At 44.5% G+C, this 24389-nt stretch overlaps 1 protein-coding gene across 2 annotated transcripts in view; it reads right to left on the bottom strand.

Annotated features, from left to right (window-relative positions):
• Window positions 1-24389, bottom strand: part of LOC122401920 (zinc finger homeobox protein 3) — a 201144-nt gene that overhangs the window by 46753 nt on the left and 130002 nt on the right. The window contains exon 1 of one of the 2 annotated variants that reach the window (XM_043404342.1): window positions 20004-20130. The exons of the other annotated variant lie outside the window; for it this stretch is intronic. The gene's annotated coding sequence lies outside the window, so the exon portion shown is untranslated. Of the gene's footprint in view, window positions 1-20003; window positions 20131-24389 lie in introns of those variants that run through there. 2 annotated transcript variants of the gene reach the window in all.

The raw sequence follows: 24389 nt of genomic DNA, 5'->3' as shown, positions 1-24389 counted from the left end.
ACAATTTTTCTAGATCTCGAATCCCAAGAATTGACTGTAAGTCGGGAAAACCAGATACCGCTACCAACCTCTCACGATTTTCAACATTCTATTCCTGCCAAGAAACCAGTAGTATCGCGACAAGTTCGTAACTTTCTATTTTTCCAGCTTAAATTAAACATAAATCCCCTAATTGACAAGCGAGAGGGGCCGGGACGTCGCGTCGAACGTCCTCGCCACGAACGTAAGGGGCAGCCATATTGGTTTCTGTTCGTCATGTACGCGACACACGATCGGGGGGCCTAGCCCCGCGGCTGAATTAAAACGATTAATACGTACATAGACTGTTTCATGGTTCCGCGAATTTACGACGTGTCGTGCGCCTGTAAATTCTAGGACCTCTCGACGCAAGAACGGATCGTTCAACTTCGTAAATCGTGACCTGGAAGAGGTGGGGGTTAGGGGATTCTATAGCTATCGCGTGCACGTCGCGGACTTTTGGCGAGTGAAAGAAAACGAAAGAAGGCGCCCGCGCTCGCGCGCACCTGAAACGCTCCGCAAATTGCAGTTTATGTGTCGCGGAGTGTCAGGAATGCGAATCTGTTATGCCGTTTAACCGTCACACGTACGAGGATGCCGTTCCTCAAGTTAAATTCCACGAAATCGTTCGCGACGTTCGATTTGGAATTTCGTCCGTTCGCTCTACGTCTTTTAGTTTTTTCTTTTTTTCTTTCTCGTACGACGTTCCGAGCGAAACGCGCGTCGCACACGTCGTCGATTTTCGACGAGCGTCGGCGACGTTGTTTCGCGATCCCTCGATCCGATCGTCGGATCCAGGCTAGCCTTTTCAGGGATACCGACAAGAGCAGTTTTTAGGACGCTCTGATTAGTAGGTTGCACCGTGATCGTTCGTCTTTTTAAATTCGTCAAGAAAAATAATTTACAAAATTGAATGATCATTCGTGTAATGCAATTACAATTCTAATTCGTCGTGAGCAGCAATATGGCGTTTCTATATGGACGAATACGTATATGAGAAAATAATTATACGACCGTGGGAGACAAAAAATGAGAATAGCGAAGAGAGAAAATAATAAATCAAAGGGGATAGCGGTTCTTTCATTGTAAACGCTGCGTGTTACTTTGAAGACAATTTCGGACACGACCAGTGTGTCGTATAGAACGAGAAGACTATACAAAGTAACCAAACGACAAAATAACGAAGAAGTTTGATCGAATGTTTATTCATGATTGAATTTCTCGGCGAGATAACGCAGCAACGTAGTAAAAAGGTTAACGGATGTCATAGGTCTACGTTGATTTAAATGTTTATTTATTTCCAAGGAAAATAAATCACCTTCGGAGAATTTTGCCGACAGTGACTGAGCATGATGGCCACGCTGGCTACGACGTTCGTCAGCTTTTACGCTTCGATCGACGATCGGTACAATTAAATTCGAACCGAGCCCTGTCCCTTTAATTTTCCATACGCGAGGCTAACGCGACCCATAAAAATTAGAGGAGCATTCAAGAGATGTAATTAAAATGATTGAGAGACCGCCTCGGGATCTTTTTCGTTGCTTCTATTCCGTCGGAATTACTATAATTCCGAGGGGCAAAACGTAATTACGTTAATGACGGAACTACGGGGGAAATCTTATTTTGCAATTACGTGTATCACATTTATACCGAAAATCCCGGTATACCTTGTTGCCGTACTTTATTCGGAACGAATCATTCCTCCGCTCGCAGCATGAAAAATCTGATTTATCGCATTCCACGAATTATGGAACACCGACAAACGCCGGCAGATAATTGCTAATAAACTCCGTGTACGATGAAATTCCGCGCTAATAATTAAAATTGTGCCAACTTTTTAATCGTCAATATTTGTACGTGTATCCAACTGTAAACGGTCAAAGATATAATAGAAAATATTTACGATAATACGTTCTTGTTTCATCAAGATCGTATACAGAGAAACGAAGCGTTAGAAATTAAATTTTATAGAATATACAATAGTTTTGTGCACGGTGTTTCGGTCCGCGCAAAGATTTAGGGTCCGTCGTTGCGTGCGATGAATCGAGCATTACTCGTTTTATCGATTTTGCTCGAACTTATTAAATCCTTTTTCTTTGTCAGAGTACTTTTGCACGACTTCGGTTCAGATATTAACCCACAATAGGAAGCTAATAACGCGACAAAAGGGACGGGCACAACCGGTTGAACCCGGAAAACGTGCTCTCGCGACTTAAGCCGCGTTTACAAATGCAAATCGCAGCATGAGGACGACTTTCCACGAGGATTAAATCACGGTACTCGTTTCTTTCTTCATTTAACTGAATTCTTGGGGCTACCTGTTGGTCCGGCACAGTGTAAGTCGTTATTAACAATCGTCGAATTGTAATTTTGCATTCTGTTGTACAAGACGCTGGAAATTGTGGACACTGAAATCGGTTTCGTATCGGCGAGCGCTGTTTATCACTGTAAGCCAGTCTTAAATTTACAATAAAGTACATTTTTTATGGATGTTCTTCGAAAAGATACAGGGAGAACGATTCGAAACTTTTTACGAAGTACTACAACAGCAATATCTTTGCATTTTTTTTACGCAATTATGCAATTACTCTGATAACGTTGAACCAAACGACAGAAAAATGGCAACAATTTTAAATGCAAAAGTACAAAAATAAAGAAATTGTTCACGCTTCCTAATCTGTTTCTATATTTTCTGTATGCAGTGGAACCTCGATAATTGCAACAGAGTCTCGTTCATTGCACGGCGTCGACAAGTGGAGGGGATGGTCGCTAAGCAACAAATATGGTCAGAGACGCTATCCACGAGCCACAAGTAGTGGGGATACCGAAGTTACTTTTCATTGAATCAGTTATCTTGGTCATCGCAGAAATTTTCAGTCTCGATTTCCTGCAACAGTCGAGGTTCTGCTGTACAAAGCCATGAATACGAATCTTTGGATTACCGGCGATCGGACGAAAGAATTTCTGCTATTTGATTCGACGAACCAAAGCAGAGTATTGGTCGAATAATAAAAACTATCATATGCATCTGGGACACTGTTTAGTGTCGACCAAAAAAAAACATTTTCTAACTGGAATCACATTTATTTTTTATTTTATATAGTTTAGATATATATTTGGACTACTCTTTAGTCTCTTCTGATACGATTCCACTAATGTAATTGTTTTTTTACTACGGAACCATCTAGTCGTTTCCAAAATTAACAAATCGTACAAAAATTCATGTTCAATCATGACCCATGTGTCCAGTTAAATATATGTGAATAAATTCTGCATTATACTTTTTAAAAAATGACTTATTATCGTATTTTCGGTATCTGGACTTACTGTGGGTCGGCCAAAAATAAAGGCGACTCCGAGACTCAACGATATCGTTGCATAGAAATATCTGCTGTACAAAAGATGAACGTGCCAACCCTGAAGCGACGTTATCGTTTACTGAGTCGATAAAATGTTCGTTCGATGATCACAGGGAACCCCATTTTTCAGAACTTTGCGAATCTCGGTACCGTAAAAGGGTACGCCGCCATTGAGGACCACGAAACCCGGTTCCCGGCAAAGTTGCGCGCGCACTGGACGTTTCGCGAGCACCGGCGCGAACGATTCGAAAGACGAAGCGTCGTTTCTCGCTGGTCGACGTTCTCGTCCCGACCCTTAAAATTTCTCTCGGCCGTGTGCGGGAAATTCGATACTTATCGATCGCGGTCGCGCGCTCGACGCGTGACCGGAATCGTCCGGTCGCGTCGGCCGAGACAAAACCGTCGCAATTAATCCGAATGAGACGCGGTCGTTTCGTAACGAAAAAAGGTCTTCTCGCGCTCGGCGGGAAGCCCGCCGAAACGCGATTACGACGTAATCGGCGGGTAGAGCCGAAGCGTGGAATTATCAGGATTTAAGGAGGCAACAAAGTGCGTTTTTACGAGGGTCCGTCCAAGGATGGCCTTTAAAGTCTACCACGCTCGTATTCGCCCTGCCCGTTCACGTTCCCTCTCGTCCCTTTCCCAGTCCGTCCACGGGTCCGCGTACGTATGTGCGTGCGTGTATAAGCAGAAATGCCGGAATAATCGCCGCCGAGATATAATTAAGCCACTAATGACCACCGTTCGCCGAGCGGGTTCTCGCACGACCGCTCGCGGTAATTATCAAATAAAATAAACACCTTCGGGAAGGGACACACAATGAATCAAATCGCCCGAGACCCCTTCTGGACGGTCTGCCGTTGGCCTCCCGCTAATCTACCGGTTAGATCGGAAAAATTCCTGCGGAATATACGTCTCTCAGGGTTCCGTGGCTGTCGTTGCCGCGATACAATGTGTTTTCGTATTAATGGCGGCCGCTGCGTGAGATTCGCGTCGCGATAAACGTAATTGCCCGTACACGGAATGGAATGAGTCTAATAAAGAAGTTTCCTTTGTAAACGCGTCGCGGAACGTTGACCGGGGAGAGATTATTGATGAATTCCATATTTGTCGCCGTTCCCCGGAGACCAATACGAACACTTTGTTACGATTAGCATCGCGTCGACATGGTAGACCTTGTTGATACTTTGAACCACAATCAAAACTACTTTATTTTTTTTATCGACTAACCTCGGTGTTTACAAACGACACAGCCCGCCTGCGATTGTTAATTAAGTGAATTACAACGCTGGAAATTATTGTCATAACCGAACCAGGCAAACCAGACGAAGAAGATTCTTCTTATAGACCGATAAGTCTCTTAAAGATAACGCTTGACCAACAGTTTGAACAAACACACGGTAAAAGGTCTTGTTTGTCGAAGACTGGAATGAAAGAATCGTTGTTCCTGTGTCTTTCAAGATATAAAATAAATTTTTGGTGAAAGTTTGGAACACTTGTTTGAAAGAAATTCTTAGAAATAATTGTCACGATTGATCCGTCAAATTTTTCGATTTCTTCGATGGCGTAGCATGCACGTGTCGAGATCTTTCCGGATTATGTAGCTGCTGACATAATATAGTACGCTTAATATGATACGTTATGTTAGCGATTGGAATCTATCTGTTAAATTAATGTTGGCTGACTCGGGGATATCCCTAGAGTTGAATTCCGAAGGTCCAGACCGGTTTTTAGATCGATCTGTACAGAAGAAATTTGTTTTCGACTGAAAGTTTTGATGGACGAGCCAGTAGCCAATACTCGTTACGGTGTAAATAAATTCTTTGACTATCCTCAGTCTCAGATTCAGTTTTGTTTCGCCCTCCATAGAATAAATACCCCCGTAAAATTAAAAAACGATCGTCGTGCTGGATGGGTGAATATTCTAGTAACCAATGAAATAATTTATGCACTTTGATACACGATATTTCCACTGACACGATATTACTCACATCCAATGCATTTTTTCGACCATTTTTTATAGGGCTCCAGTTTTCCAAAAATGAAATTACAGAAACATTTCAAATCACATGTTATATTTTCGATTAGAAATTTTTTTCTCAGAAACGCGTAGGATTTCGCAGGTATGTATATTCACCAAAAATAATTGTAATTGACCCCCGCAACCAAAAATAATTTTACCAGAATGATTTGAAAAGTTTCAATTTCGCTGAAAAATTTAGCCACCTACAAGAATTTTTTTCTTGGAAACGAGTAGGATTTCGAAGGTATGTGTAACCACCAAAAATAATTGTAATTGACCCCCACAACCGAAAATAATTTTTCCAGAATGATCTGAAACTTTTCAATTTCGCTGAAAAATTTAGCCACCTACATGAATTTTTTTCTCGTAAATGCGTAGGATTTCGGAGGTATGTGTATCCACCAAAAATAATTGTAATTGATCCCTGCAACCGAAAATAATTTTTCCAGAATGATTTGAATCTATTCAATTTGGCCGAAAAATTAGGCACCTACACGAATTTTTTTCTCGAAAGTGCGTAGGATTTCGGGGGTATGTGTATCCACCAAAAATGATTGTAATTGATCCCCGCAACCGAAAATAATTTTTTCAGAACGATTTGAAATTTTTTTTTCCCATCGAAAAATTTAGGCACCCCTCCTGATTTTTCTTAAAAATTCGTTTTTGATTTTTAATAAATTTGTATGACGGCCTATGGAGATGTTGCCTAATACTTTTTTGTAGGTATCCATGATCTCTGCTTGAGAAATAAAGTTGTAAAATTACCCACAGGCTACAGCTGTCTGCCCATCGATACTAATTCAGTGAATAGTTTCTCAACTGACCATCCATGAGAAGACACTAAAATCACCTCCGAATTTTCAGATATGACAATGAGATTGGGTCTCGAAAGTCCATAAGGTGAAAGATCTACTCGTGTACCTAGTCTTGTGACATTACTGTAAATCGACGAGATATTCCCGTCATTTAAATAAATGAACGAATTTCCGCAAAGTTGAACGTAATTTTTCCGTTTGGCTATTTTTCAACGGACACAGTCCGTTCTCTGGGAATCGCTGTACACGCTTAGCCAGTCTTCGAGTTCGTTGAGAAAATGATTCCGAATCGTCCGATAGGAATTCTGGATAATGGTCGCGCGAAATCATGGCGTATTAGCGATACCGCGCGAAAACCGCAGTCTGTCCGCGAGCACTCGTCGCGCGTGTCGAGCGCTGCTCCTTGATGAATGCTCGAGAGCAAGATAAGAGTGTAATCGTTCATACGGTCGATCCGAAGAATGCTAAGCGGTATTTAATTCCAGCGCTTATACATCTGACTCGCGCCATTAACGGCCCCGCTCTACGACTGATTTATATTAATCAAATGAATACACACGCTGCATTCGAAGAACGCTACTCGCGGGGTTTTCAGTTTATATTGAGGGATAAAGGAAGCTCGTTAAGACTTGTTACGAATAATTAATTCCTAGCAACAGCCCGGACAAATATTCCAACGGAGAGCACATAAGAGGCACCGGATTACACGGGTTTACAATCAAAGCGAATGCGATTTATTAAATAAACGCATTTTCTACGGGAGGCTGATTGTGAAACGCGCTCGCCGATAAAACTAAGACTCGCTGAAATTATCGTTAATCTGCTAATACGCGAACCCACGCGTTAATTGTACAATCCACGATGAAATTTCGAAACTAGAATGAATTCTATTCTAAGAAACACGATCCGTGGAACGACGTGGAAAAAGATTTTAATATTTATTTATTTTTTCGCGAGCCTTCCAACGCGTTAGAATTTATAATATACTTTCTTTATCGCGTAAAATACTACGAGTTGATACTGCTTAGAATTTTTAAGTCGTTGCATAATTGTTTCTCAGTTTTGCATAAAATATATTAACCGGGCAAAGACTTTGAGCGACAGTGTACATCGTCGAGATAAACAAACCTAGAGAAATTTAGCGTTGCGTATGATTTTGGTTTAACGATCGTTCTATTGGCATTTGCGATCCAAAGGTGTAATTTTTCGAGTAACATATACCACAGAGGTCGAAAAAAAATGCATAAATACTGTCTGTACGCTGTTTAAACCAAGCACGCTGATTCGTCGAAGTAATAACGACAAAATAGCCCGCGGGTCGAGGTTAATTTCCATCGTTCGTCGAATGTTTTCAAGAATACTTGTACCGGATCTCCCACGCTAAAGCAACGCGTGAAAATAACTCATCGGACGACGACATAAATTAACCAATTATCAATGCCGAATTTATCGATCGTAAATAACGGAAAATGTTCGGTTTCTTTTTATCGATTGCACGTTTAAAATCGTTAATTTTTAGCAAACTTTACGCGAGGAAGAGTCGCCAAGAATTTGACACAAACGCAGTAATAAACATCGGGTGAGAAACTTAATTACCAATTTAGTCGAAGGAACATCGTCTAAAACTTTTTACATCCTAACGTCTTAAAATTCTTTATAAATAAACAGAGGTAGCATTGGCTAGCTACTTGAACAATATTCGATTTCCTCGAAAATAAAGTTCCCTCCCCCGTACGAAAAAATGTTACTTTATACTTTCTACTTAACTTTCACGCGAGGAATCGCCTTGCGTATAATTTAATAACCCTCGAAGCGTAACTGTAATTTGTACTTGGCAAATTGTGGATCAAGAATTCTTTGAATCGTTTCGCAAGCTTCGAGGGGATTTTAAAATGGGCCGATAACCGGGGAACAAGACGCGTCGATTTCGATGTTTCGAGAAAAAGATAGAGAGAGAAGGAAATTCAAGGACAATCCCTGAAGGGCCATCAAGTAACGAGCGTGAAAGGATTCGAGTTGTATCGGCTGCAACCCCAGCTTCGCGTTAGTAACGGACCAGTCGAAGCACGTTCACGTAAGCCGCGATAATAGATTATGATAATAAACGGCATTGTGCCGACATAAAGGCACCTAATACTGGGTCTCAGTCATATTCATGGCTCTCCCTCGTTGTCCGGTAACACGGACACTCGCGGAGGTATCGTAAAGAACGCGCTGCTTATTCCAGGTAGATTTCGAGCAACACAACGAGATCTCGAAAACTGGTTGGATAGATGTCTTCCAACGTATCGAGAATTTCATTTGCCCGTTTATTTCTCGAAATCTGCATTGTTCGGCCGCGATACCCATGAAAACGATTTCTTCGATTCCACGTTTAATTTCTCTATAAATTTGTCGGGTTTCTGATCCGAAAATTAAGAAACTCTGGGCCCCTGAGAACACCCTCGCCCTTAAAAGCCATTTTTCAGACTTGATTTGTTCGTTAGAGACGATCATTTTTGACAGTGCATCGTAAAATATCGACTAGGCTTTGGTAATCTGGTTTTCTATGATTATTGAGCAAAGACGGGCAAAATGGCACAGGTAGAATGGCTTAACGAAGTATTCATACGTTTACGACATAAAATATATTATAATAAGACACTTTCACTAATCCCAAGAATTATAAATATTATTGCAGCTATATTTGATAACTACGATATTAAAAATTGTTTAAAGAATTCTGGAACGTTTAGTTCAAATGGTAACTAATTACGAGAAATAAAATTCTTTCGTATTCCCATGATAATATTACGCTCTAAATACAAATTCCACTTTAATTTTGCTCTCCTTATACATTTGCAAAAGTACTCCGGTTTCATTTATATTACGTACTCTCGTTTGAAGTTGCGATTTATCGACACGATCGACTCACATTTCGGAATTCTTGAAATAACGAAATATACATTATCTTCGTTTCGTTATGTATCGCCGCGCAACCAGATCGGAACAGTCGACATTTACGGCGGAATTAAAATAATAATCCGAGCAGCGATTTAATGTCCGAGCGATTATTCATTTTCTCGGCGATAGTTCCGCGCGAATGTTAACAAGGGTGTAGGAATGTAGAGTGATTTCGAAGGTTTTAAAATAAATTCGACGAAAGCCTGCTGCCCGTATACCTGTTTTACCGATCCCGGACCACTTTCGGTCCTTCGTAATTGTCCTCGATTCACAGAAAGCCCCTCCGCGATCGTGCAGGAAAATTTTACGATACAATACGCCCGAAGTCGATGGTTTTATATAAGATAAATTTACGACAGACTTTAGCTTTCAAATATCAATTCCGCCAACACGAGTTAGACTATTAGAACTGGATCGCTAAATCGCACATTTTGCTCCAATGTCTCTAATGACTATGTAAACGCGAGTCGATATATTCAGGAATATTTTACGATGATAAATTATATTTCAAGAGTGTTCTTGCTACTACGTATTTATAAAGTTTGCAGATACTTTGTGGGTAGAGAATTAAACTCTGGATGTGAAAAAGATCTAGATAACAGGTTGCTGAAACTGTACTTTCTAAGGTTACTTTGTAAAATAAAATTTTGTCAATTTTCTCTACGATGCAAGAACACGCAAATAAAATGTAAATATATTAGTAATAGAAGATGCAATAGACGAAGTATAACGTGGTAAGAATCGTAATTTTTGGAGCAGAGGTAATTAACGAGGTGTCAACAATTCTGTGGAAGACGATGGAGTGGGCAAAGACCGAGAAGCTACCCCAGAAGAGACGCGCGTCAACTGGCGCGTAACCAAAATCGTTCCTCCGTTCCCTTTCACAACCCTTTCAAGCAGTGTCGACCGAATCCCATTCAGAATGCAGAAACGCGTCAAAACGTGCCGACGAATCGGACAAATGCCCGGCACGTGTTGCGTCAATACCTTATGATAATACGCGAGGAGTCGAAGATTGCTCACGCAGAGGCGTAAACGCGGCTGCTGAACCCTGGATGGGAGAAGATCTATTTCTATTGTGATCCAACGACGAAGGGCACGGCTCGTGCGTACTCCTCGCCTCCTCCTCTCGCTCGACGGAGATTCTGCGACTTTCATGCAAATTAGAAGGAACTACAGAGACACAGAGAGAGAGAGAGAAAGAGAGACGGTGGATCCTTTGAGCTTTATGAATACGAGATTAGGGTGGCTCGTGTGCCGCGGAGGAAAACCGAGACCAGTCACGAAATAAGAATTGGTAATCGAGAATAAAGTAAAGGTGCTTATTAAAAGAGAGAGGAGCGGAGCCACGGGAGACGATTGTCTGGGTCTCTTGTTCGCGGCGTTATGCAAATGCCCCGTTGGCGGTCGGATTTTAGAGGCAAAGGGCGGAAAAATGGGAGAAGATAAGGGCCCGCGGGTAGGGATAAACGACGAAGGGGACACGAAAGGCAAAGCTTTGACGTCGCGGATAGAAAATAATCGGACGCAACGTTTACGATCGCGTCCACAGCCACGCGAAAGTAACTCACGCTAGTTGATCAATCGAGCTTATTTCTGGGAGTTTCATGCAAATCGGGACGTAACGGGGAAAGGGGGGGAGGAGTACCTCTGTTCCTTATGAATAGAGGAGTAGGGTGCTTCGAAAGCCACCGAACGGCACCGAGAAGTAGAAGCAAGCACGAAACAGGAATTCTTAATCAACGGTCGAGTCAACCCTTCATTACAAATTGTGCTTATTAGCAAGGAAGGTCGTTCGATGCACAATATCCTCGACAGTAAATATTCGTCGCGGAGGAGCACTCTTTCCCTGCCCGCGACTTTTCGATGATGGCCATTTTTAAAGAGACAACGGAGAAATAAAATAATTTTACGATAACTTGCGTCAGTTTTATCTCCATTGCAATGCTGTTTGTAGGTAATTTTATAATTTAATTTTAGTTACAGACTTTACTTTGCTATTTCATACTAGAACGTGTATAGTATTTAAAAAAATTTTATTTTATTCTATCACTGTTCAATACTGTAATAATGTTCTTCCTATTCCAAAGCGTAACCCTTAAGTGGACTCTCAATCTCGACTGAATTATTCTATTTAATGTTTTTTTTAAAAACATCTGTTTTAGGATTACATGAATTTTCAAATAATTACATTGACATAATTGTTAGTTTAAACTTGCAGCAATAGAAACTGAAAGATACTTCGATTGTTAAATTTATGTAATACCTGAACGAAGAACAAATGAACAGAATTAGCTAAAAACAATGCCTGTTAAGTTAACAGTTTATTCCACGAAGGAGAAAATAAAAATCAAGCAACGCGAGATTATGGAAATCCGACAACGGCGCATGGTAAAATATCAATTATCGTCGATGGGAATGATTATGAATTTAAATACAGAACGCGGTGCAACGAGTTAAGAGTCCGCGTGGGTTTCGAGCCAACGACGTGTCACGAAAGTGTAAAAATTATCGCTAAAAATGCAAATTTACGATGCTCGGAGTCGTACCGCGCAGAAACGCGGAACGAAATTATTTCGACCAAATAGTAATGACCAGTGATAAAAGGGTTATAACGATCCGAACAGTCGACCACCCAGCTCGAGTTCTGCCACGTTTCGATGCTTAATCAACGATGTTAAAAATTTACGATCGTCGCGTGTCCTCGAATTACGCGACGCGCTCGAGGTGAAAAACACTGAATTCTAACCAATCTCCCGTCTTTTCAAACACGCACACGGTTACGCGTAGCATTCCTCTGCGATTAAATTTTGTTTTTAAACGTAAACTAATAACGACGAAAATCGTCGGAATATCACACGTTAAACTACGAAGGAATTTTAAAAATAACGTGGAAGCCTCGATTGCTTAATAGTACGTCTCCGACCAATTAATTTCTCAAGGATTCTATGCGACTGTGTCACCTGATACTTTACAAATGAGTGGAATCTATAGAAAATAACATGGAGTGGACCGATAAAAATATCGTCTGTAACGATTTAGTCGCCTCGAAGGGTACGAGAAATTACGTACTACGTGGATGTTTATTAACAGGCTTGTCGTAGCATATTTTTAAAAATTGCGCAAACGCGAACCGTGATTTCAGAACAAAAGGTGTGGCTCTTTTGCTCGAAAAATAAAAAGGAAAAAGATTCGGTGCTCGCATTGGTCGTAATTTTTAAGCCGACACGGCATTCCGCCAACGTTTGGGAAATCTTTAGTCCGCCTATACTGGTTCGAGCGCCTTTTGTCTCTCGTTTTTTACTTGTTTCCTCTCGACGATCACGGTCGTCGCGTCAATTAACGCTGTCCGTGGTAAATGCGAGCCAAAGAATGAACACCCTCGTTTTTAATTGAATCGGCGCAAATCGAAAACCGGCCTCAAACCCAGCACTCGGGGTGTCCATTAAACGGTCGATCGTTTCAGATAGAGAAAGTAGTCAGGGCCGTTTTAATGGACCCTGATCACCCGAGATAACTGGATTACATTTCGTGTCGTCGGAAACACGTAGCTCGACTAATTTCGGATTTGGTCCGGGACGAGAAACCCGCGACGGAATTCGTGTATTATTTTCTGCGAAATCGTGTATCATTATATACCGTACTGACAATGACTAACACCGGTATTTCAATACATTCCCTCCCCTCGACGATAATTAAGACGCCGGAAATAATTTAAAAATTATGCCGCCGGAGGAAAGCGTATAAATACCATTTAGACGTCGCTGGGGATCCAGTTAAAATATCTAATCGATAGAAACACGGTTATGAAATCGTCCATCGTTCTCTCGGGGGAACATACATTTACTTTCCTCGTCGTAAATCGTGGATATTCAATGAAAGCACCATCGGAATCGATAATTTGACGCCTACGGGACATTAATGTTGACAAAATTATTCACGGCGCGGATCTCGTGGAACTGGACGCGCGAAACCATGCCGTGAGTTTCTCCTCGAAAATAAATGAAAGGCGCGTAAACCATGGCCGAGCACCGACGGGGCTCCTCAGTTTCGAACGAGACGAAGATCTATTTCCGGCTATGTTGGTGGTCCGCCACGGTGATTTCAATGCGCGGCGCCCGTCGGATTCGGAACCCGCTACGAGAGCGACGATATAACTCGTCGGTGGAACGCTCGTCGCGTCGATAACGATAATCCACCGTGTCCCGTACGACCACCCCGTGTTCGTGAACGAAGAATTTTTGGGACCGTGGTACGTTCTTTCAATTACCGGGCGGATATTGTGTCCGCGGTTACATTTGCGCGTAAACACGAGTCGCTCGCGCGGCAAGATAATAAATTATTACTATTTTAATTGCGCACCGTCGACCCGTTCTTCCGCGAGTCTAAATTATGGCCCGAGTGACGATAATATATTATACCGAGCGATATTCCTTCCACCAATCGCTAATGATTTATCGCGGGAAGGACTGGGAACTGTTAAATGCATCTCGGTGATATTTCGTCCGAGAATGCGAGTGCTCGTTCAACCCGAACCTCTTCGTACGAGACACCCGGAGCTCTTTGGAAACGCTTACGAAACGGTTAACTACGAACTAATAACACGTTTTATTCGTTCATTTTGTTTCATCGGGAATATCAACAATTTTTTAATACAATTTAACTCGCAACGGGGCCTGTCGAATTTAAAATAAAATTTTGTTGAAGCAGAAAGTATTATACTTTTTATTAAGAATTTAATTTAAGTAGCACAATCGTGGAATAACAAGATTTACCAAATAGCAATGTAACCAGAAAATATTAACAGTTTGTGTAAATTGGATCCAAGGGAGCTACGATTGCCTTTAAGTAAATCTGAATTGTCGCCGTATCGATCCCCAACGTTGCACATCCGTACAAAGGGAGCGATATTCTTATATCTCGAGGCACTTACGTAGTTTAAGCTAGAAAAGAGGGAATTTTTATAATGTTCTTGAGGTTGCGCTTCGCCATAGATAATTCAAGACGGGAGAACGAGCAAACAATAGGGAAATATTTTTAAACGGTAGGCAAATTTATGACAATTACTGGGAAGTAATGTATGCTCCGGAGGAAGACGAAGACTCCTAATTTGTCTTTTAATAAGTTTTTGAAAATACGGCTATACAGTTAAATTACTCCATTTTATCTAATGCCAGTTATTCGCATAATAAGCTACGTACGTACATCTCCACGCGATCGTACAAGTTTGTTCATATTCCACAATTACTAACTTACAATGTTTTGTATTGTTTTCCTATAAATATTCTTTACTTTTGTTTTGTAGCATTACTTATCGCGCCGAGGACTATACCGCCACGTGGTCGAAACGTTAATGGCTAACCAAAGCAGGTAGGTATACCTGCGCTTATGGCCAATAAATTTACTCGGTTCATCAACGTCGTACCATTTTATTATTGTTACAACAACCAAAAAAAAAACAACCATTTTTGTCATTCGTGACATTTATAAAAATTCTTGAAATATGTAAATACTTCGTTGCTTCGATCGTCGCTTTGCTTTCGCAAAATGGCATTTCCAGCTCGTTAAAATCTAACGGTGCACGTGATAATTTTACAGTTACTCATTCTGTGCTCTGCAGGTATTTATTTTACGCTCTACGTGTGTATACAATTCGTCCAAAACACTTTTCAACGTGGACCGGAGGCTAGCCAAAGATTCTGAAAAATCTTCTTCGAAGAACTCGCTATTAACCAGAAGCATTTTTCGTCCACTCGCATTAACGAACCGTCGTACGGTGTTTCCTTAATTAATCGGCTTACGAAATAATCGTTGCACGCGGATGGATCGAAAATCTAGGCGCAGTTCGTGGATCTAATTAGTTTCCAAGGCGGGCGTGCGATCGAGAAAGTCACTCCAAGAGAGAGAGAATACGTCCTGTACGTTTGTACTAGCGGCGATTAATTAGTCCCTGGGGAACGTTCTTCCCCCACCCTTCGTTCTTATAAACAAATTGCAGCAACATTCACGACCGGGCGATCGTTGCGTGAAAAATTCCGGCGACGCGGTGTCTTTTTTTTCTCTCAGCGCGCTCCGATACCAGTTCTCAGCGCTGAAAAATGATAAATTCGATGTATCGCTGGGTCCCAAGGATCACGGACTTGACGCTTACGCAAAACGTTGACCGAGTTGAGGGGACTAGGTCGCCCGATGGATAAATTTAACCAATGAATCGATTCTATGCCGTTTAACTCATTAATTTTATTCCTATGCCAGTCTATCGACTTCTTGGAATTTGTTTCTCCCTTAAACACACTTTCGTTGCACTGGTCCAATCTTATTTATCTATGACACTATGCACTTTGACGTCTTGTTTTATTTTTACACGCAGCAACGTTGAGCTTAGATATTTTATAAATAAGAATTATTTTTCATCCTCGGTTGTACGAAACATCCACAATAATTACAAATAAAATCTGTTTAATTTCGTTGTCGATAATACGAGATATTTTGAGGATAACTGAAAAGTATCGTATCGATAGACACCGAGGAAGAAATCGCCGCAGCTGCCCCGAACGGTCATAAAGGATTCAGGCAGCAGAGATTATGGGATATCCCGATCGTGCACCCTTCGATTCCCTTCCCACCGCTGAAACCCGATAAGCTATCGTCCGTGGCGCTTTCCACGCACGAAACACCTACGATCGTCCCGCGATTACGACTTTCTAATTTCCGTGAAGCTCGCGCAATCTCGTGCCAAAAATCTCGCTGACGATCGCCGGGTCGCGTTCACGCGCTCGAACGATACTCCCCGCAATCGTATCGGCGCTTGCCTCGCGGGCTTCTCGTTCGCGATAAATTTCGAGATTCCTTCATAACGCGCCGCGATTCCGAGCGGACCGGGCAATTAGACTTTCTAACGCGAGCCGAGTCGGGACCGGGCGTATATCAATCGTGGTTAATTAGTCGCCGGGTGGAAGGCGCGTTGCTTCGTGGGCGACGAATAAAGCTCGGTTCCCAGTAGCGCTCGATGCTCGAACGGTGCTCGAAATTTGAACAAATTTAAACGTCCCTTGAAAAGAAAGGGACTCTAAAATTATAGATTATAAATAACAAGAAAAATTGTGAAAAGAGAAGTTAATTTAATATTTAAAAAATGACAAAAAATCCGACTCCAGCGATCAGTTGACACGAAATCAAGGTGGATGGGAAAATAATCTTTTTAAAGAATTCCATCGGGTCGAGGCGACGTAGGATCGTAAAATTCCGTCCATTAAATTCCAAATCCGAACTTTTACTGTATTCTAACGCTAGTTCGGTGCACGAGCGTTCACACGAGCGACTCTGACGACGTTCGCGCGTCGCGCCGATGGGAATCGAGCATAAAGGCCCGGTCAGCGCGAGAAAACATCGGCAACGCGATACCGTTGACCCCGATGGTAAATTGTTTTTTCGAGAAACCACGGCAGATGCGAACTCCGCGGGTTTAATTAATTGCGCACGCACCACGGCCGACACGGTCCGCTCGGGAAAGCAGCGCGAGCCCCGAGACCGGGATTATTCGCGATTAATTAGCCCCCGCGCGGTTCGATTTAGAGAAATAAATTCCGAGTGGGGAATTTTTCGCGGTTTGACTCTTGGGGCCGGGGTCAGGCTCGTAACGGGGTCTCCGTTCGCCGCGGAACGGGACACGACGAAACGAGAAGGCTGGTCACGCGAAAAAAAATGCTCCGCGACACCGAATTATTCGCTGTTTATGGAAACGCGTGCGGCGTGCTTTCCCGCGGACCTGGCCTCCTAACAATGGTCTCCCGGAACGGATAATTCGTCGAGGAGTCGAGAGGGCGATGCTTCGCTGACCTTTGGATCAGCTCCCAGCGGCTCGCGGGCGAATCCAGCGAGAAATAATTGAATAGTTCGGTCGTGAAAATTGGCGAGTTCGTTTCCAAGTACAGACGCGTGCAAAAGTATTAGGCACGTAGGAGCGTTGTGTGTTTTCAACGTACCACTCCTTGGTTTTCATCGTGCCGCGACAGGGAGCATTGTCTCGTTGAAAAATATACCCCTCGTACTTTGGCTCGAACAAGTTAGGTATGGACGACTCTGAAACTCCTTGCAACGCGTTTGTATACATCCCCGTATTCGGAATAATACGTATAAACATTTTAAACTCCGATGCCACGGTAGATAAAATATAGTCAGAACTATACCCCAATCCTACGTCTTATTCATCAACAAAATTTAAATATTATTTCGCAAGAATTGTATAAATATTTTAACCCCGAAGCACTGCACACAATGGTAGTTGACATTTACTTATTTTCATATTGAAATTCCATTCTAAACTCACGCCGGTACTCAATGGCCAATTACACACATACTCCAAAAATTGAATGGGCGCCTAATACTTTTGAACGTCGCTGTACCCTTGACCCCAGTTTCTTTTGCCCCATCGAGTTTTCCTCGCGAGTAAAAATGGATCTCTGGAAGGAACAAACAGAGAATCGAATCCTCGAGAGCATCTGGGATTCAAGGTATTCGGAAAATGCACGAGACGTCCTAGAATTATATTCGAAACGTTTGAATTTTCTTCCAGCCTCCCGCTACTTTTATTATCCGGGGGTAATTGGATTTCTCCGCGATCGGAAGATCCCCCGAATCCTCTGATAGACGACTCGAGGCTGGTTTCTGCCGCATCGCGAGCCGCTGCTTTGGCTTTCGGAAGACGAATCGAACGAGGCCCAGGGGGCGTAAAATACATACGCGAAATTTGAACCGCGCGACTACTTTCGAGACTCGAGAGACGCACCATGTGCTGGAAAAATTGGAGAGAGTGTCCACGAATGGAATTCCAATTTAAAAATAATAATGACAGTAATAAAGTTTTTATTGCACCGTAAGGAAGAAAATGTGTGTACAGAGTGGTGTGAAAGGCGAGGGCCAGACACGGCTGTTATTAAGCCTAACCTATCGGGGCACAGACGTTTGAAGATTCGCGGAACAGATGTATGAGACTAAAGATAGGTTTAAGTAATGAGGGATGATCGAGGACGAAGGTTTTGGACGCGTGCTCGAAGAAAAGAACAGTGGAAAGCGAACGGATACGGTAATAGCCAGGCACAGCATATGATAAGGAACCAGAGAATTTGGTGAAACGAACGACAGGAACGAAAAGAATGGACGTGGCTCGCGTGCTGGGAGAGTCGTCGCCACGAAAGTCAGAGTCGAACGTTGCATAGATAGGAAGACACAGCCCAGAATTTTATAAGAAAAAAAGTTCAAATCTAAAAACGTCAAAATTAGTAACTCCATATTAATCACGCAAGTAACTTCTGAGCCTAAACGATCACAATTTGTCCACCTCTGGTTACAAGAATCACTCGATATCGTTCGAAAATTTCGCTGTAAGCATTGTAACCACGTATTTCATAAACGTTCTTACAGCTGTCAAGCGCTGAAAACGTCGACGATTCGTATTATCATTCTATGCCATGTTCGTACCCTCTCATCAGCGATTTTCAGCGACAGATCTTTCTCGGATACACGAGTTTCGGATGTTCGAGAACGGTTATTTCGCTATCGATCAGGATTCCTTGTAGCATAAACTAACGTCTAACAGTATCGGGGACCGTGAAAACGGGATTTATGGACGGAAAGAGGGATTTCTCTCGGCGAGCTAGCATCACTCGGAGGCATTCTTGTCGTCTGGACGCGGTAGTTGACGGGGATCGGACGTTATCGGGCACTCCGCGTTCTCGAGATTTTTTTCGCGGATTCTAATCGCTCCGTCCACTCTCGGCGCCGTCTTCGCGCTAACCGGGTGTTGGTAAACAAAAGGTTGGATATCTAAATCGCGGCGGTGTATCGCGCTTCGGCGGCTCGAGAGGGCCCCTAATACCGGTTCCCTTATCTGCACACGAATCGAAATCTGGCGTGTCGCACGCGTTTCCACTGCGTTCCCGGGCTCCGATGCCCGCTGCACGCACCTTCGGGACACGAACGTTCGCGACAACAGCTCGTAACGTCGACAGAACCGGTTGAAATTTCGACGCGAGGGAGGAACGCTCGTGTCCTGTTGACACGGGACCGAGTAAATACGTCGGATTCTCGACCAATGATCGGATTCCTTCGAATTAAACTCCGGAGTTATCGGCTGACGAGCATCGTTCCGTAAACAAATGCACCAATTAAGCAAATACATCGGGGAAAATACCGTACGACCGGTCGTGGACGTTGCCCGACGCGAAACGAAACCCCTACGTTTCCCGCGATGGAGAACGCTCTCGACGTTGTAAATAGATGACAATTTCACCGTAGAAATCGTTCCCGGGGAACTGGATCCGGTATTTTCCATGAATGTTAAACAGTTTTCAGGATTTCACCGATGGACCGCCGATGATCGCGAACGATCATACGAGGAATACGAACAACGGAGGTGAGATCGAGAAAGCGTCGTGCGTGAGACCACGTACCGAAGGAAGAAAACTAATTTCGCGACCGCCAAACGACATTGACTAGGTCAGGACGATTTTCTAGCCGAACGTCTCGTTTCACGACGCTGGGTGAAACCCAAAATTACGGTTGCACAATTTTTCATCGTCGTAACACAACCGTGTCGTCGTTACGAAAACGTTTACACCGGATCGATCTACTCGTAGGTGAAACTTGGACGCGATACACCATCGCTTCCGGAGGACGTAGGAAACCTCACGTCACAGCACAAGGTTGCTTCCGGTCTTCACGACCGAGGCAACGATTTTGCAAGGGGGAACGATCGACAGAATCACTTGGACAACAACCCTGTCACTGTTCAAACAAATCACTGTCTAACGCGGATCTATATCCAGTAGCGAAGAGATCACGTACCTGGGTTCATATCCCGCGCGCTGCCAGTTTCTCTTTAAGCAGCAGTTGCACTGTTACCCCTCGAAACACTACTCTCGAGCACGATTATTACTTTTTCTTTTCCAGCGAATAAAAACTACCGGATCAGAGGTCCCGACACTTTATCTGTCGCGCGTTCTCTCGCACCACAGATCGACGAGGAAACAGGAAATGATTGGTATCGAAAGCACAACACACAGTTATTCAGCTGCGGCCACGAGTCGATTTACAAGAGAACGATCACCCTCGAGAATCCAAAGGACTTGGACACCGACGCTAAGTATCCTTTCAGATCCGTGCACGTCCCGCGAGACACTTCCCGGCACTCGTTGTCCAAAACGACGCGGAGTAGACACAGAATCTGCCGGTGGTTCGTTTCCGGTTCACCGATTCCTCGTCGACGAGCCAAGCGGATCCCGACTGCGAGTCGTTGGTCTGTGCGGCGCACCGTGTCCGGGACCGTGTCGAGCAGGTTGCTTCCCTCGTTCCCTCGAACGCGAGTTCTGGGCGACGCGTCCACAGCCCGGGCCAGAGGGTACGGAATCGAGACCCCGAACGATCGGGAACAAAGTCGCGCACTGTGAGGAAACAACCGATCGGTCGCGAGCACCCGAGTTTTCCTTCGCTCGCACACACGGACCGCGAACCTGCAGATAATCCTTGGCGAGCGCGCGGCGGTCCGACCGGCAGAAAAAAAAAACCAACTCCGCGTCCGCGTCCAACCCCTCGGTAAACGCGAACGATGCGAGACCCGTGACGAGGGGGTGGCGAGAGTGCGTTGCTCGTGGCGTGAAAACGGCGGCGAAGGCTCGCCGGGCTCCGCAGCTCTCTCTCTCTCTACGCACAGAATAATATTTTAATGAAGGAAAGGCCGGACAGCGAAGTGCCCACGTCGGGTCGCGCTGCCGAACTGCTCGCTTCCCCGCCCCTCCGCGGCCGGCCGCTTCCACCCCTCCACGACGCCGGGTTCCCGAGTGTGCTCCGTGTCCCGATGATCCCCACCACTCGTCCAGCCCAGCACACCAAGCCCCGCTCGCGCGCCCCTCTGGGCAAAGAACGCAGCGGCAGCTGCGCCGTCGCGCTAGTGGGGGCGGCGGGGCGTGACCAGACGCTGCGACGGGGCGTGGCCTCGCAGACTCTCGTTGCTGCGCTGTCTCTGCTTGGTGGGAGAGCTCGCCGTGTCGATCTCCCTCCACCGCGACCCGACTACCCCCACCGTGTCGCGCGGACGCGGCCGGCCAAAGATAGCGCTCTGGCGACAGCGCAGAAGCCGAGGACGACTCTGCTGAGACACGGCGGTCCTCGGGTGGGGGGCAGAGGCGCGAGTCGCCGTGCTTCTGCCCTGCAACTTCCCGGATATTTTTCCGGTAAACTTTCCTCTCCGAGGGGTAGGCTCTTTCTGCCCACCTCTCTCGCTCCCTCTTCGCCTCGCTCGCTCGCCCGCCCGGACGTATCGTCTGCCTGACTCGATCGAAGATCCAGGATTTCCGACGGGAGGAGACGCCGGTAGACGTCTTCGTTGCGTAGCTTTCATTCTCCTTTTTTCGACGAGTCCGTCCGTCTCTGTGAGAGTTTATCGGTGTGCCTGTGCATGATATCCTGCTTTTCAGGAGGTACCTGTTAAATTGTGACTCGCGTCTCCAGGCGTCCGGATTAAATCAATTTCGACGAGTGTCGCCCGGGGAGCCAAGTGCGTTTTCGGTGTCTCGTTAACGACGCGCCAATTTTAACGAACGTTCCCTCGAAACAATTCCCATTCGAACCAGGTTCGATGCCCTGCTCGTTTTAATAAAAGATACGCCTGAACGTTTCCGCGAGAATAACTCGACCACGCGTACTTAAATACGATTTATTCGCACGTAAGGATCGGTATCGCGCGAAACTTGTTGTCCGATAAATTAAAAAGATTATGCTGAAGTACCGGTTTTTCTGCTCGACCGAGACGTTAACAACCGCCATTGCTCGCCGCGATTCTCTTGACCGTGGACAACTATTTTCACTTGTCCAAGAAGAGGACGACGAGCTTCTATGGGATCTTTACCTAACCACGACGACGAGATATCCTTTCGTGGCACGATGCCTTCTCTAACCTTCAACTTCACAGCACTTCGCGCAAAAGACACGATTACCATTGTTCGTAGGAAATATCGGTTTTCTTCGCGAGCACAACTTGTCTGCATTTTCGAACGTTTGGAGATGTTCTTGCTTTGGAAACTGTGGGGTCCTCGTGTTAGGATTTTTCAAAAACAAACGAGTTTAGCTATCAATGTTTTTAAGATGTTCTAAAGATCTTGGAGAAATCCCGTTTCCGTTTCTGAATAATTTTATCAAAACAGTCGAGCTTTTAAGGATGAATCTCGGGCGAGGATCATCGGTCAAAAGCGAGCGATCGTGATCGAGGAGGGTTGAACCGGCTGTTTAAGGACAAAGGGGCAAGGGGGGGGGGATCTGTGAATGGATGGACCGAAAGGGAGAAGGCACTGTTCGTTCAAAAAGGGATCCCCAGCTCTGTCTTCGGTCAGTTTTACTGCACTTTCAGGATTCCGGACTCGTGGATGGCCTTCGGCCAGGTGTCTCGTCTCGCAAAGGGAAACTCGTAAAGTGTCTTTAAACCGATTCCTTCTTCCGTTCCACGGAATCACTTTTTCTTAGCGGCGAAGATGCGTGTCTCTTTTTGAAAACGCTATAACTGCAAGGAACTCATCGTTCTTTATGAATCGTTCTGTCAAAAGCAACTGCACAATAAAGATGGACAATAAAAATACGGGTGTCACGCGTGACGCCTTTTCACCGTACATGACCATGCGAACGTATGGCGCGTAAAACTCCAGCGACAGAAAAATTACTTGGAACGAAGACTTCTAACATAGTTTGCTCGCTAACGGAGGAAGCGGAATAAATTGTAACGGAACTCGGGGTTTCGAAAACTTGGAATATTATTAAAAATCTTTGACAAAGCTCTGCGTTTCTTTCTTTCCCTTCTCTCTCCATCCAAGTCGTTTAAAACGTTACCTTTCCCGTAAAATTTAATTCTCAGCGCTTGTCACCTTTTTCATACCGCGGATACCTGCTTCTGTATTCCCGCTCGATAAAATTATACGATATAATAAAACGAGTTATAGCCGGTGTATTCCAACGTCTACTGTCGTTGCTCGCAACCTCAGGATTGTTCTCGGTACATATTATCCTCGTAACCGTATAAACTATCCGCGAAACGTACTTTGGAATCGGCGATCGACGAAAATAAAAAGAATAAAAAAATTATTTTGGACGAAGCTTCCGCGTGGCGTTCGGTCCACGTTTTCGATTTTCAATGTTATCTAGCATGTTAATAACGGCGGAAGAAAGAAAGGGAATGTCGGGACTCGTGTAACTCGGTCTGTCAACTCGAAGGGAATCCCTTATCGAGGGAGGGAGAAGAAAAAAGGTAGCCAACGGAGGCGAATACGTCGGTGTGGTTGCCGAGAGGTGGTTCGTCGGTCCGTACGGTTTTATGGGGTCGTCAAAACGTTCCGCGATTCTCCGGTATGCGCCCGGCTCCATGCATTCCTCGTCGTCGCTGAGGCGCTGAGGAGCTGCTGACCGTGTCCTGAACTATGAGAAATATTACAAAGAGTTAAACAGCGACACGGTAGCCGGCTAACGGTGGGAAAAGACAGCGCGAAAAAAGCCGCGCCGACGCTTGGGAACCCGAAACGATTCTATCTGGACGGGGCTGGCGGACCTAGCCGCCGTAAAATCGAATTACTATCGTTTTACTCTGCAACTATCCGAGCGATTTCAGAATCTTCCCTGCCACGCACGATGAACCGTTGCCCGGTGCTCCAACGCCGAACATTCGGGGTGAATCCTATGGAAATCACGACGGGCAGTAAAAGGCGGTTTACCCGCGGCTGAAACGGAGCGTTGGAACAGGTTGCCGTTTGATTTCGGTTGGTCGATCGTGGAACGCGGGAAACGAGAGGAACGTTTGTACGAACGATCTCTAACGATGCAGCTTCTTCTTCTGTAACTCTCAGAGCGCTGAGTACGGGCATAGCCGCGCAGCGAACGCTGTCACGCGGATGCAACGTCGTCTAGAGTGTGATATCGTTGTTTGCAATGTCTTTTTAAGGAAATAGTAACATTTTAGAGTAATCGAATTCTGAATACAATTCCTGGTAGAAATGCGATCATATGCATTGATACAAATTTTACGAAAAACTGCTGTGTTATATAATTACAACCCAGATCGATGCAAGGGAGTTTTGTAGGAAGTAATTAACTACGAAATAACACAAACTTTCATTTTTAAAGACAACGTAGAAGGAAAATGAAATGTAACTTAGTTCTACTGAACACAAGACGAGTAAAAATGTAAACAAACGC

Source organism: Colletes gigas, unplaced genomic scaffold (assembly GCF_013123115.1).
Source record: "Colletes gigas isolate AHSC1104 unplaced genomic scaffold, ASM1312311v1 Colletes_gigas_Sc00030, whole genome shotgun sequence".
Taxonomy (NCBI): domain Eukaryota; kingdom Metazoa; phylum Arthropoda; class Insecta; order Hymenoptera; family Colletidae; genus Colletes; species Colletes gigas.
Note: the sequence above shows the minus strand (reverse complement) of the source record. Positions and strands in the feature narration are given on the sequence as shown.